General features: G+C 41.8%; 1 pseudogene across 4 annotated transcripts; it reads right to left on the bottom strand.

The window, feature by feature from the left end:
* Nucleotides 1–3,068: 3,068 nt before the first annotated feature.
* Nucleotides 3,069–6,658, bottom strand: LOC110530151 (annotated as a pseudogene). Of its 4 annotated transcripts, none has more exons than XR_005052907.1 (7): nucleotides 6,519–6,658; nucleotides 5,967–6,190; nucleotides 5,150–5,260; nucleotides 4,677–4,803; nucleotides 4,048–4,135; nucleotides 3,773–3,930; nucleotides 3,069–3,600 (listed from the first exon to the last, which is right to left on the bottom strand). The product of XR_005052907.1 is annotated as a thioredoxin reductase-like selenoprotein T1a, transcript variant X1 (transcript). The 4 variants fall into 4 exon arrangements; XR_005052910.1 differs by having other exon boundaries at nucleotides 3,080–3,600; nucleotides 5,967–6,123; nucleotides 6,519–6,645; XR_005052908.1 differs by having other exon boundaries at nucleotides 3,080–3,600; nucleotides 5,967–6,123; nucleotides 6,523–6,539.
* Nucleotides 6,659–13,386: the final 6,728 nt, after the last annotated feature.

Raw genomic sequence — 13,386 nt, 5'->3', positions numbered from 1 at the left:
AAAGTTCAAGGGGGCCGAATACTTTCGCAAGGCACTGTATGTAAGAATGCTGTTCATCGACTACAGCTCAGCATTTAACACCATAGTACCCTCCAAACTCGTCATTAAGCTCAAGACCCTGGGTCTCGATCCCGCCCCGTGCAACTGGGTCCTGGACTTTCTGACGGGCCGCCCCCAGGTGGTGAGGATAGGAAACAACATCTCCACCCCACTGATCCTCAACACTGAGGCCCCACAAGGGTGCATTCTCAGCCCTCTCCTGTACTCCCTGTTCACCCATGACTGCGTGGCCATGCACGCCTCCAACTCAATCATCAAGTTTGCAGACGACACTACAGTGGTAGGCTTGATTACCAACAACGACGAGACGGCCTACAGGGAGGAGGTGGGGGCCGTTGGAGTGTGGTGTCAGGAAAATAACCTCACACTCAAAGTCAACAAAACAAATGAGATGATCGTGGACTTCAGGACACAGCAGAGGGAGCACCCCCCTACCCACATTGAAGGGACAGTAGTGGAGAAGGTGTAAAGTGTTAAGTTCCTCAACGTACACATCACGGACAAACTGAAATGGTCCACTGTCACGAGAATTTTCCATCCTAATGATAATAACTGACAATGAATAGCTCTGACCAATCCCTAAGATCTGTAAGACCATGGGTTTAATAATAATTAGTCAAAGACTCAGTTTATGCAAAAAGATAGTACAGTTTATTCAGAGAACGTTCTAAAGTCGATTATACAAAGAATTCCATTTTATAGCTGCGCACATACTTCCACACAGTAGGGATCCTACTCACATACAGTACTTCCACACAAACAGTAGGTGAGTTTTATCTCCATAGTTCTCACCACTGTGTATCACTGCCCAGCCGACAGTTCCAATCCCCCGAGATTAGGGAAACCTTGAGAAGTACTCCCGGTCCTCATAAGTTTTCTCAGAGTTCCTGCCAAGCACACACACATTTCTCTCTCTCCCAGTCCAACCTAATTGGACTTATGTTTAATACTTTAATTATTCCTTATACATGCTACATAAACTATACTCCCTAACGGTTACGTTTCAGGGTAGAATTATTTAATCAATATCTTTAAACATATCAATTATTTTATCATTCACCCACACAGACTGTGTGGTGAAGAAGACGCAACAGCGCCTCTTCAACCTCAGGAGGCTGAAGAAATTTGGCCTGTCACCAAAAGCACTCACAAACTCACGACTCTCTTGTCGGGCTGTATCACCGCCTGTTACGGCAACTGCTCCGCCCACAACCGCAAGGCTCTCCAGAGGGTAGTGAGGTCTGCACAACGCATCACCGGGGGCAAACTACCTGCCCTCCAGGACACCTACACCACCCGATGTCACAGGAAGGCCAAAAAGATCATCAAGGACAACAACCACCCGAGCCACTGCCTGTTCACCCCACTATCATCCAGAAGGCGAGGTCAGTACAGGTGCATCAAAGCTGGGACCGAGAGACTGAAAAACAGCTTCTATCTCAAGGCCATCAGACTGTTAAACAGCCATCACTAACATTGAGTGGCTGCTGCCAACATACTGACTCAAATGTTTAGCCACTTTAATAATTCAAAATTGGATGTAATAAATTTATCACTAGTCACTTTAAACAATGCCACTTTATATGTTTACATACCCTACAATACTAATCTCATATGCATATACTGTACTCTATACCATCTACTGTATCTTGCCTATGCCGTTCGGCCATCGCTCATCCATATATTTATTTGTACATATTCACTTGTGTGTATAAGGTAGTTGTTGTGAAATGGTTAGATTGTTAGATATTACTGCATGGTCGGAACTAGAAGCACAAGCATTTTGCTATACTCGCATTAACATCTGCTAACCATGTGTATGTGACCAATAAAATTTGATGTTGATGAAATATTAACTAATTTTCATTTGTCATTTAGGAGACTCTTATCCAGAGCGACTTACAGTAGTGAGTACATACATTTTCATATTTGTTGCTATTGGTTCCCCGTGGGAATCAAACCCACAACCCTGGTGTTGCAAGTGCCATGCTCTACCATCTGAGCCACACGGGACTTAACTATTTTACCACCTGGTGATATCACCAGACAGGCCAAAACTCCTACCCACCAAAACAGGAAGACATTTCAGGCAGTCTATTCAAACAACTCCTACACACTAAAAGGGCATGATCATAATTTTCACAATTTCATTATTATTCAGACCTTAGTGTGGAAACACATATAAACACAGGAAAATCACATTTTTAAGAGACTCAACCTGCACTTCTCCAGTCCAAATAAACTCTAAATCCCTTAATCGTTGAACCTAGTTGAGAGAGATGCTCCTGTAGGCTGCTTCTCTATACAAGTCTTGATAGCATTTTAGACGGTTATTATTGCAATGGTCTTTGGGCAGCAATTTACTCTCATTAAGTGTCATTGCAAGAAATAGTGGTAGATTGCTTCTGGTGCTAAAAATTACAGTAGGTACAACACACATCACTCATTTGTTTTTGACCATTTACACAGTAGCTTCAGTTGTGAAACGCTATCTCTAACAGAAGTCTCTTATTAAAGAGATCCGCTAAGTTTTGCTTTCCATGAGTTTCTAGGAATTTACTTGACGTCTCTGCCTAATTTGCAGGGCCCTTTACACAAGGATGTTCGTAGAAGCTGTTCACAAGGATGTTCGTAGATTTAACCTGGTGATCTACTTAACCCTAACCACTGATTCCAAAAACCATGTAAACCTTATCCGGGTGGATAATGAGAAGCCAGATGGTCTCTACTTAGTGTATCAATACATTTTTACATTTGCTTAGCAGTTGGTCTCCTGTTTTCTTTAACTTTATTTACATATCTTTTAAATGTATGAAAAACTGTAGGCCTGTTTCTTACTAAAATAGTACCCTCCTGGATTTCTACATGTACCTAACCTTTGAAATGTGGCTGGTGTGGTTGTCATGCCCTCATTCGTCTAGTCACTTTAGAAAAGTATTTACTTGTTCTCGTGCCAACAACAAATCAGCTCATCTTGTCCTAGCAAACAGACAGCGCTCACACAGCTCTTTCACCATTAGACATTTATTCATCGTCTTAGCTCCACTTCCAGCGATGCAAAGATTAAAAAATGAACAGAATTCAGAAATTAAAATGTTAAACGTTATTCAAATGCTCATGATCAGACTATGTAAGATGTTCTACATGTAACTAAGTTAAATGAAGACTAACAAATGGTTAAACTACACATAATGGGTCAAAATAAAAACATATAGATTCTGTGTGGCTAACTAAAGACCGCAATATTAATTTGACCATCCACATGAAAGTCAACATTGGTGAGCTTGAATTGATCCTTGTGAGCGCAAGAGCCAAAGCTGAGTGTTTATTGCACCAGGATGAATGATCTGCAGTAGTAATAGTAGAGAAAATGGCCATCACGGTTGCCATGGATCCCAGTCCAGCATTAGGGGAGGGGCATCTCGTAGGGACGTGGTGAGAAGTGATGGGGACATCCAGTCTGAGCTAGCAGTCTTCCTGCCTTCAGAGCAGACCTTCATAAACATCACCTCACAGTCCATTGAGAAACCCACCTCAAACCTGCAGAGGAAAAGAAAGGGAGACAGAAAAGTGAGTACATCAAGCGCATAAATAAATGAAGTCCTTGAAGTTTTGTAAAAAAAACAAGTTGAGTAGGTTGAGTAATCTAATTTGACAACTATGGTCATGTGAATAGAAGTGGTGGATAGAAGATGGGGGGGGGGTTGCGTACGTGGAGGGGTCTTTGGCTCCATCCGAGAGGGGCGTAAAGGCAGGGTTAGGAGCGGTGGTCCATGGGTACGTTCATCTTCATCTCGTTCTCCAGGATCTGGACCAGCTGCTGCATGGAGGGCAGGTGACCCGACTCCAGCTTGGACCACACTGGCACATCTGCCCAGGGAGGTACAAACACATCAACTCTCAACACTCCTCTGTGTGGTATTTTACAATGACGTCTGTGCAGGGTCCGTAAAGGATTTGTGCATACTTACGCAAAGTGAGCCTTACCGTTTAATGTGATTTCAAAAGCTCCTGTTGACATGCACTGGTTTTCAATCATGTTGCTGAAAAAGAATACCATCATGCAGGCATAAATCTGAAAGAGACAGAAAGAGAAATTCAATATCACCATCAATCAATTACGAGCGAAAGTTGAACTTCAAGTTAAAATATTTAATTGGTCAATATGCACATCAGTTCTGCCAAGGACAAGGGTGCAAAATTCCATAGCCCTTCTGTCTGTGTACCCAGCCCAGGGAAACACACCAACATGTTACAGCAGAGGAACAGAGAGGAATGCTGCCGTATTAATGCTTACATAACAGGTCCATTTTTATTGGCCCACAGTGTGTTCAGGATATACAAGGAGGGGATTTGAATATTGTGTGCCCTCTACTTCAGCACCATGGACTTATGTTACCTTGGAGATCCAGGTTGACAATACACACAAACAAAGACTGCATCATCTCCTCACTCTCCCAAATTAGTCATTAATGACATCCCATGGGTAAGGTCTGTGTCTCTTGAGGTACTGACGATTCTTGTCAACATCTACCCTTTAATTTCCATTAGAGCAGGTATGCCTGTGATGCTAACACCAAGTGTTATGTCAAATTTTAAACAGAAGAGAGTCTCACCTTATTCTCCTGACCCCAGACCCAGATGCCTGGGGCTTGCATACCGCAGAGGGCGAAGGGGTCCTTGCCGATAATGATCAGTCCGATCAGTGCCAACTTGAACATGGACAGGAAGGAAGCAACGTGGCTGAGGACAGCAAACAAGAGAATAACGTCAACTTCCAGAGAGACGGTAGAGCATACGCACGTCAAGGGTTCTACCCAAAGAATGTATGCGCTGCATCACCTTGTGGACAGGCTGCATCACTATATCATTTATTTGATACACTTACATATTTATTGTTTGCTTTATCTGTTATCATACAAGACCATTTTTTGCTTTAGATTGCAGGCAATGGCAGTTACAAGTGTCCAAAAAAGCAAAAACCTCTGAGTCCAAAGGAGGGCAACTTGTTGGTAACAACCACAGCGGAGAATACATTGCAACACGTGTCAAGTGTTTACACAGTATGGTGGCACACAGTGTAATTTACCGGTAGAGGGGTAGAGGAAGGTAGTTCTCCCCCTCAATGCGGATGTCTGGGTAACGCTGGTACAAGACCTGCATGTACTCCTCAAACACCCGCTTGTACCCTCAGGAGATGCTGGGTGAGAGAAGAAGAGAGAGATAGACAAACATGGCCAGAAGAGAACAGGCAGTGACACACGCTGGGGGAAAAAACAGTCTTTAGAGGCAAGGCTATTACACTTGGCCACAGCCAAACAACCCTAAACATCAAAGAGTCCAAGGTTATCTTTGATCCCTTGTTGTGACTTCCATGCATTGTATGCTGCCTGCAAAGCATGAGGTGACCTTCCATTGCTGTATGGCACACGGTTCATCTACTGTCCAAATGCATTATTAAAATAGTTAAAAAGGCATTTCACATTCCAAACACATCCCTTGGTCTGAGTTAATCCCATTCTCTTGACAAGGTAGATATTAATCCAACCGGTAGTGACCACATGGGGACGCAAATCGCAAAATTAGCTATTTGACAGCGGAAGTAGCTAGAATAGTATGTTGTTGTTTTTTTCAACCTCGCAACTACAGAATCATTAACAACAGACAAAACACGGTTGTAATTTAGTTACATAAACATGTGGATGTTGCTAGCTAACCAAAATACGGTGTTACATGGATACTGTAAGGATTCTTTGACTGTACCCACCCAATTTCCTGAGCAGAATTAGCTAACAGGATTTAACTAGCTGTGCACAGCTAACGTCATACGGGCAAGTAGCTGATGCTAGCTGAACAACAAGACAAGATGTCTACTCAAAGTGTATTGTTGTCCTCGCTTAACTTACCAGATTTGGAATTTAAGAAGTGGCCCTGTTGCAAACTGCATCTTCATTTTCTTCAGGCCGCTGTTATCAGCCGACGCAGCACAGTACAGGGAGAGAACCAGAAACAGGAGCGAAAAGGGTAGCCACCTCTTCGCCATTTCTCCTTCGATTTGTCCACCTGTGTGTCGTGAGCAGCAATAGTGTAATCGGCGGCTCGCCTTCAGAATAAATGTCCCCAATTGAAACTGATGCAAACGGAGGAAAATAGCGGAATCATACAACAATTTGACTAGATAATGCTAAACAAGTTTCGAATGTTATATAAATTCTACAAAAAACAATAATTAGTTAACTTGACCAAAAACACTGTTGAAATTGCACTGTATGCAGTGGCGACCCATCATTCAGGGCAGAGGCCAACATGTTTAGCAGATAAAATACAAAAACATTTGTGGTTGCCTGTTTTGCATGTTATTTTGGCATTAATATGTGGCACATATTAGTTTGGAAACAATGTACAAAAGTGTATAATTGAGTTAATAAAGCCACAATCAAACATGGTCTCTTTTTTACTTTCTTGAGTAAGGCAGCTCCAAAATGCAGGTGGAGGGGCATCTGACAGAAAATACAGAGTGTAAAGTAATCTCTAGCTGCGCCATGATTGGCTCAGTGTTCTGCCACTCATGGGGACACTACATCACTGCAAAATCTCCAGGGAGAGCTAGAAAGTTCAAGCCCCTTTTGGGTGCTGCCATAGATTTACATTAGAAGTGCCAATCCAAGGATCAAGGTCATTGGCCACAGATTAAATTACGTCAAATCACGTTATATCTACCGTAGTTTTGATTGGACCGATCATGTTAACACCGTCTCTTAAAAACTATAGCTAGTCAAGCAGTTGTCATAAATCAAGTCGACAATCTACTGGCAAAAAACGTATCGGTGCTCATTGGCCATTGGACATAAACATTACACAGCGTTGCAAACCAATCACTAGCCTGCTATTCAGTGGAGTGGGTGTGTTGGTGTTTCCTTTATTTTGGCAGATATGTGTGTGTATGTGCAGATATGTATGTGCTTGTGATAAAAACGTTATACATTTTTTTAAATAAATGTATAAATCTTCTGTGGTTAAATTATGCTCTCTGGTGTATTTTGAACATTCAGAGCGGGCTCCTGTGGTTGGATAAAAAATGTGTATAATAAAAATATTAAGTTACTTTTTTTTTTTTGCCCCTTGGGCCCAGCCCCTGACACACACAATTGACCAGTCACATTTATTTATCATGCACCACCCCCCACCTTCCCCCACGTGGGCCCTCTACCTTCTCTTCTATCCCACTCTGAGAATGAGCAGAGCAGCAGCCTGTCTAAACTCATTGAGAGTGGGCTTCTGAGTCCTCCTGTGGTTTGTGGTTGCAGTAAAAATATACTAAATATATTCTACGTATAATGTATACTGTATATACAGTATACATTTCCTTTATTATTACGTGTTTTTTTGTCATTTTCTTCTTGTGGTCCCCCCACGGGCCTGGGCCGAGTGGCTTCAGCCCCGGTAGGCCCCTGCATTAAGCCAGCCCTGGGTTGCTTGAAATGCGCACAGGCCATTGCAAGGGCATAGGCCTATACACTCTTTGAAAAAAGGGTTCCAAAAGGGTTCTTCGACTGTCTCCATAAGAGAACCTTTTCTGGTTCCAGGTAGAACCATTTTTGGTTTCATTTAGAACTCTTGAGTTCCATGTAAAACGATCTGTCAAACGTTTCTACATGGAACTCAAAAGGGTTCTACCTGGGACCAAAAAGGGTTCTTCAAAGGGTTCTCCTATGGGGACAGCAGAAAAATCCTTTTAGGTTCTAGATAGCACCTTTTTTTCTAAGAGTGTAGGTCTCATATGTAGTTGGCTACAACTGCAATGTTTTTCTTAGGACATTCTATTTACTATTGTATGAATACATGGCCACTAGCAGTGGATATTATATTTATAGATTTGGTGATCTAGTTAGTGTTTTGAGTTTCCACTTTCCCCAATATAGTTGGTGGACATAAAGTTGAACTTAATTCATCTCCATTGAACATAAAAATCTGGAGTCCTATTTGGACAGTAACATATAGCAACTGTAGTCTAATTGTCAACCCAACAATCATTGAATTAGGTCGCACATTAAAATATCTTCAATCACACATTTCTGCTTGGACGTGTTAAATGAAACAACTTAATTGTTGAATACCTTGGTAGCCTATTTATTATACTTCTTAATAAAGAATGAATTACTTTATAAGATGAGTCCTCATGATTTGGGTCAGACCAACTGAAAAGTTACCTGCACCAGTGACACCAGTGGAAAACGTTAGTCTGGAGCACTGTAGTACACTCTTAGAAAGAAATGTTCCAAATGGGTTCTTCAGCTGTCCCCATAGGATAACCCTTTTTGGTTCCAGGTAAAAAAGCTTTTGTGTTTTGGGTAGAACCCTTTTGGGTCCCATGTAGAACCCACTGTGGAAAGGGTCCTACCTGAAACCCAAAAGGGTTCTACCTCAAATCCCAAAAGGGTTTTCTTCAAAGGGTTCTCCAAAGAACCATTTTAGGTTCTATAGTGCCTTCAGAAAGTATTCACATCCATTGACTTTTTCCACATTTTGTTGTGTTACAGACTGAATTTAAAATGGATTAAATTGAGACTTTGTGTCACTTGCCAACACACAATACCCCGTAATGTCAAAGTGGAATCATGTTTTTCAAAACGTTTGCAAATGAATGAATAAATTAAAAGCGGAAATGACTTAAGTCAATAAGTAGTCAACCCCTTTTGTTATGGAAAGCCTAAATAAGTTCAGGAGTAAAACATGTGCTTAACAAGTTGCATAATAAGTTGCATGGACTTTGTGTGCAATAATAGTTTAGCATGATATTTGAACGACCTCCTCTCCTCTCTGTACACCACACAAACAATTATCTGTAAGGTCCCTCAGTCGAGCAGAGCATTTCAAACAGATTCAACAGGGAGGTTTTCCAATGTCTCACAAAGAAGGCCACCTATTGGTAGAAAAATAAAAAAACAGACATTGAATATCGCTTTGAGAATAGAAAAGTTAATAATTACACTTTGGATGGTGTATCAATACACCCAGTCACTACAAAGATGGCCTCCAATTGCTCTTAAATACAAGTAAAACTAAATGCATGCTCTTCAACCGATCGCTACCTGCACCTACCCGCCTGTCCAACATCACTACTCTGGATGGCTCTGACTTAGAATACGTGGACAACTACAAATACCTGGGTGTCTGGTTAGACTGTAAACTCTCCTTCCAGACTCCCATCAAACATCTCCAATCCAAAGTTAAATCTAGAATTGGCTTCCTATTTCGCAACAAAGCATCCTTCACTCATGCTGCCAAACATACCCTTGTAAAACTGACCATCCTACCAATCCTCGACTTCGGCGATGTCATTTACAAAATAGCCTCCAATACCCTACTCAACAAATTGGATGCAGTCTATCACAGTGCAATCCGTTTTGTCACCAAAGCCCCATATACTACCCACCATTGCGACCTGTACGCTCTCGTTGGCTGGCCCTCGCTTCATACTCGTCGCCAAACCCACTGGCTCCATGTCATCTACAAGGCCCTGCTAGGTAAAGTCCCCCTTATCTCAGCTCGCTGGTCACCATAGCATCTCCCACCTGTAGCACATGCTCCAGCAGATATATCTCTCTAGTCACCCCCAAAACCAATTCTTTCTTTGGCCGCCTCTCCTTCCAGTTCTCTGCTGCCAATGACTGGAACGAACTACAAAAATCTCTGAAACTGGAAACATTTATCTCCCTCACTAGCTTTAAGCACCAACTGTCAGAGCAGCTCACAGATTACTGCATCTGAACATAGCCCACCTATAATTTAGCCCAAACAACTACCTCTTTCCCTACTGTATTTAATTTATTTATTTATTTTGCTCCTTTGCACCCCATTATTTTTATTTCTACCTTGCACATTCTTCCATTGCAAATCTACCATTCCAGTGTTTTATTTGCTATATTGTATTTACTTCGCCACCATGGCCTTTTTTGACTTCACCTCCCTTATCTCACCTCATTTGCTCACATCGTATATAGACTTGTTTATACTGTACTATTGACTGTATGTTTGTTTTACTCCATGTGTAACTCTGTGTCGTTGTATGTGTCGAACTGCTTTGCTTTATCTTGGCCAGGTCGCAATTGTAAATGAGAACTTGTTCTCAACTTGCCTACCTGGTTAAATAAAGGTGAAATAAATAAATAAAAATATATAAACTCAGCAACAACAACAAAAAATGTCCTCATTGTCAACTGCGTTTATTTTCAGCAAACTTAACATGTGTAAATATTTGTATGAACATTACAAGATTCAACAACCGAGACATAAACTGAACAAGTTCCACAGACATGTGACTAACAGACATGGAATAATGTGTCCCTGAACAAAGGGGGGGGGGGGGGGGGGGGGGGGGTCAAATCAAAAGTAACAGTCAGTATTTGGTTTGGCCACCAGCTGCATTAAGTACTGCAGTGCATCTCCTCCTCATGGACGGCACCAGATTTGGCAGTTCTTGCTGTGAGATGGTACCCTGCTGCCCATGACTGGAACGAATTGCAAAAATCTCTGAAGCTGGAGACTCACATCTCCCTCACTAGCTTTAAGCACCAGCTGTCAGAGCAGTTTACAGATCACTGCACCTGTACTTAGCCTATCTGTAAACAGCCCATCTACCTCATTCCCAAACTGGTATTTATTTATTTATTTTGCTCCTTTGCACCCCAGTATCTCTACCTGCACATTCATCTTCTGCCGATCTCCCATTCCAGTGTTTAATTGCTATATTGTAATTACTTCGCCACCATGGCCTATTTATTTCCTTAACTTACCTCATTTGCACTCACTGTATATAGACTTTTTGTTTTCTTTTGTTCTACTGTATTATTGACTGTATGTTTTGTTTATTCCATGTGTAACTCTGTGTTGTTGTATGTGTCGAATTGCTACGCTTTATCTTGGCCAGGTCGCAGTTGCAAATGAGAACTTGTTCTCAACTAGCCTACCTGGTTAAATAAAGGTGAAATAAAAAAATGACATTTAAATAAAAAATACTGCTGTGACACACCACCCCAGACCATGATGAACCCTCCACCTCCAAATTGATCCCACTCCAGAGTACAGGCCTCGGTGTAACACTCATTCCTTCAACAATAAACGTGAATCCGACCATCACTTCTGGTGAGACAAAACCATGACTCGTCAGTGAAGAGCACTTTTTACCAGTCCTGTCTGGTCCAGCGACGGTGGGTTTGTGGCCATAGGCGACGTTGTTGCCGGTGATGTATGGTGAGGACCTGCCTTATAACAAGCCTACAAGCCCTCAGTCCAGCCTCTCTCAGCCTATTGCGGACAGTCTGAGCACTGATGTTGGGATTTTGCGTTCCTGGTGTAACTCGGGCAGTTGTTGTTGTTGCCATCCTGTACCTGTTCCGCAGGTGTGATGTTTGGATGTATCGATCCTGTGCAGGTGTTGTTACATATGGTCTGCCACTGCGAGAACGATCAGCTGTCCATCCTATCTCCCTGTAGTGCTGTCTTAGGCGTCTCACAGTATGGACATTGCAATTTATTGCCCTGGCCACATCTGTAGTCCTCATGCCTCCTTGCAGCATACCTAAGGCACGTTCACGTAGATGAGCAGGGACCCTGGGCGTCTTTCTTTTGGTGTTTTTCAGAGTCAGTAGAAAGGCCTCTTTAGTGTCCTAAGTTTTCATAACTGTGACCTTAATTGCCTACCGTCTATAAGCTGTTTGTGTCTTAACATCCGTTCCACAGGTGCATGTTCATTAATTGTTTATGGTTCACTGAACAAGCATGGGAAACAGTGTTTAAACCCTTCACAATAAAGATCTGTGAAGTTATTTGGATTTTTACAAATTATCTTTGAAAGACAGGGTCCTGAAAAGGGGACATTACTTTTTTTGCTGAGTTTAGCCGTCTACTACCGCGTCGGTGCTCAACGTCGCCAGTTTACTAACCACCAGTTCTGGCAACCCATAATTACGCACACCTGCGCCTCATCATTAGGCACACCTGGACTTCATCACTTCCCTGATTACTTCCCCTTTATTTAGCCCTCTGTGTTCATCAGTCCATATATATTTTTAATTATCTCACACATTTACTTTGCTTCCCATGTTTGTATCTGTTCTGTATTAAACTCATCTCCTGCACATGCTTTCTGACTTCCGGCGTATACGTAACAGCCTCCTTCCTAACTCAGTTGCGGGAGTGTAAACCACTTAAGGATTTCACTATGAGGCCAATGGTGACTTAGAAACGGTTATAGAGTTCAATGGCTGTGACAGGAGAAAACTGAGGATGGATCAACAACCTTGTAGTTACTCCACAATACTAACCTAATTGACAGAGTGAAAAGAAGGAAGCCTGTATGGGGAAGAAAATATTCCAAAACATGCATTTTACTCCTGAATTTATTTAGGCTTGCCAAAAAAAAGGTTTGAGTACTTATTGACTCAAGACATCTCAGCTTAAAATGTTTAAAGTTGTTAAAAATTCTAAAAACATAATTCCACTTTGACATTATGGGGTATTGTGTGTAGGCCAGTGACACAAAATCTCAATTGAATCCATTTTAAATTCAGGCTGTAACAACAAAATGTGGACAAAGTCAAGGGGTGTGAATACCTCCTGAAGGCACAACAGGGAGGCAAACAACAAGGCTGGAGCAGAGGAACAGTAATATTGGTGAGTTGTATCTCCAGTGGTGTTTTTACATATTGTTTTAAACATGAGCTGGTTAAAAAAAAAATACCATGTCTTGCCAGTCACTGGTACAGAAATGGTGGAGAAATGCTGCACTGACCTGTCAATGTTATGTCAGCACTATTTGTATAAGTAGGGTGTGTAGGGTGTTAGTCTTCTTAAAAAATCATTTTTGAATTGTTATTATTTTATAATAATTGTAATTTCTTTCACCTGACACCTTACAGTACCTAAAGGGTGCTCACATAACTTTCATTAGCTGGCTAGGATTAGCATTCTAGCTAATTACAGTGGCAGCTGTCAGTGAGTGCCCTATTTGTTATTTCTCTGCTACACGTGGAAATCACCACAACGTTCCCACCCCGAAAGACTGAATATGTATTAGCAGCCAGCGTCAGTCTTCAAGGTGGAACCTAAACAAGAATTTCCGCTCTAGGACAGGAATTACTGGAAATAGGTGCGGCAACTAGCATTCAGTAGTAGAGGAACATTTACCTGTAAAATTGACTTATAATTTTTTATCTCTAGGATTATAAAATTGAATTATCTCACTGGACAAAACCAAGTGACTAATAATCTGTAATCATAACTGTCACCATCAACCCCATTTGTCTGCTTTGCCTGTCTGTGGAT

Source organism: Oncorhynchus mykiss, chromosome 8 (genome assembly GCF_013265735.2).
Source record: "Oncorhynchus mykiss isolate Arlee chromosome 8, USDA_OmykA_1.1, whole genome shotgun sequence".
NCBI classification, from domain to species: Eukaryota; Metazoa; Chordata; class Actinopteri; order Salmoniformes; family Salmonidae; genus Oncorhynchus; species Oncorhynchus mykiss.
This window is presented reverse-complemented; position numbering and strand designations above follow the sequence as displayed.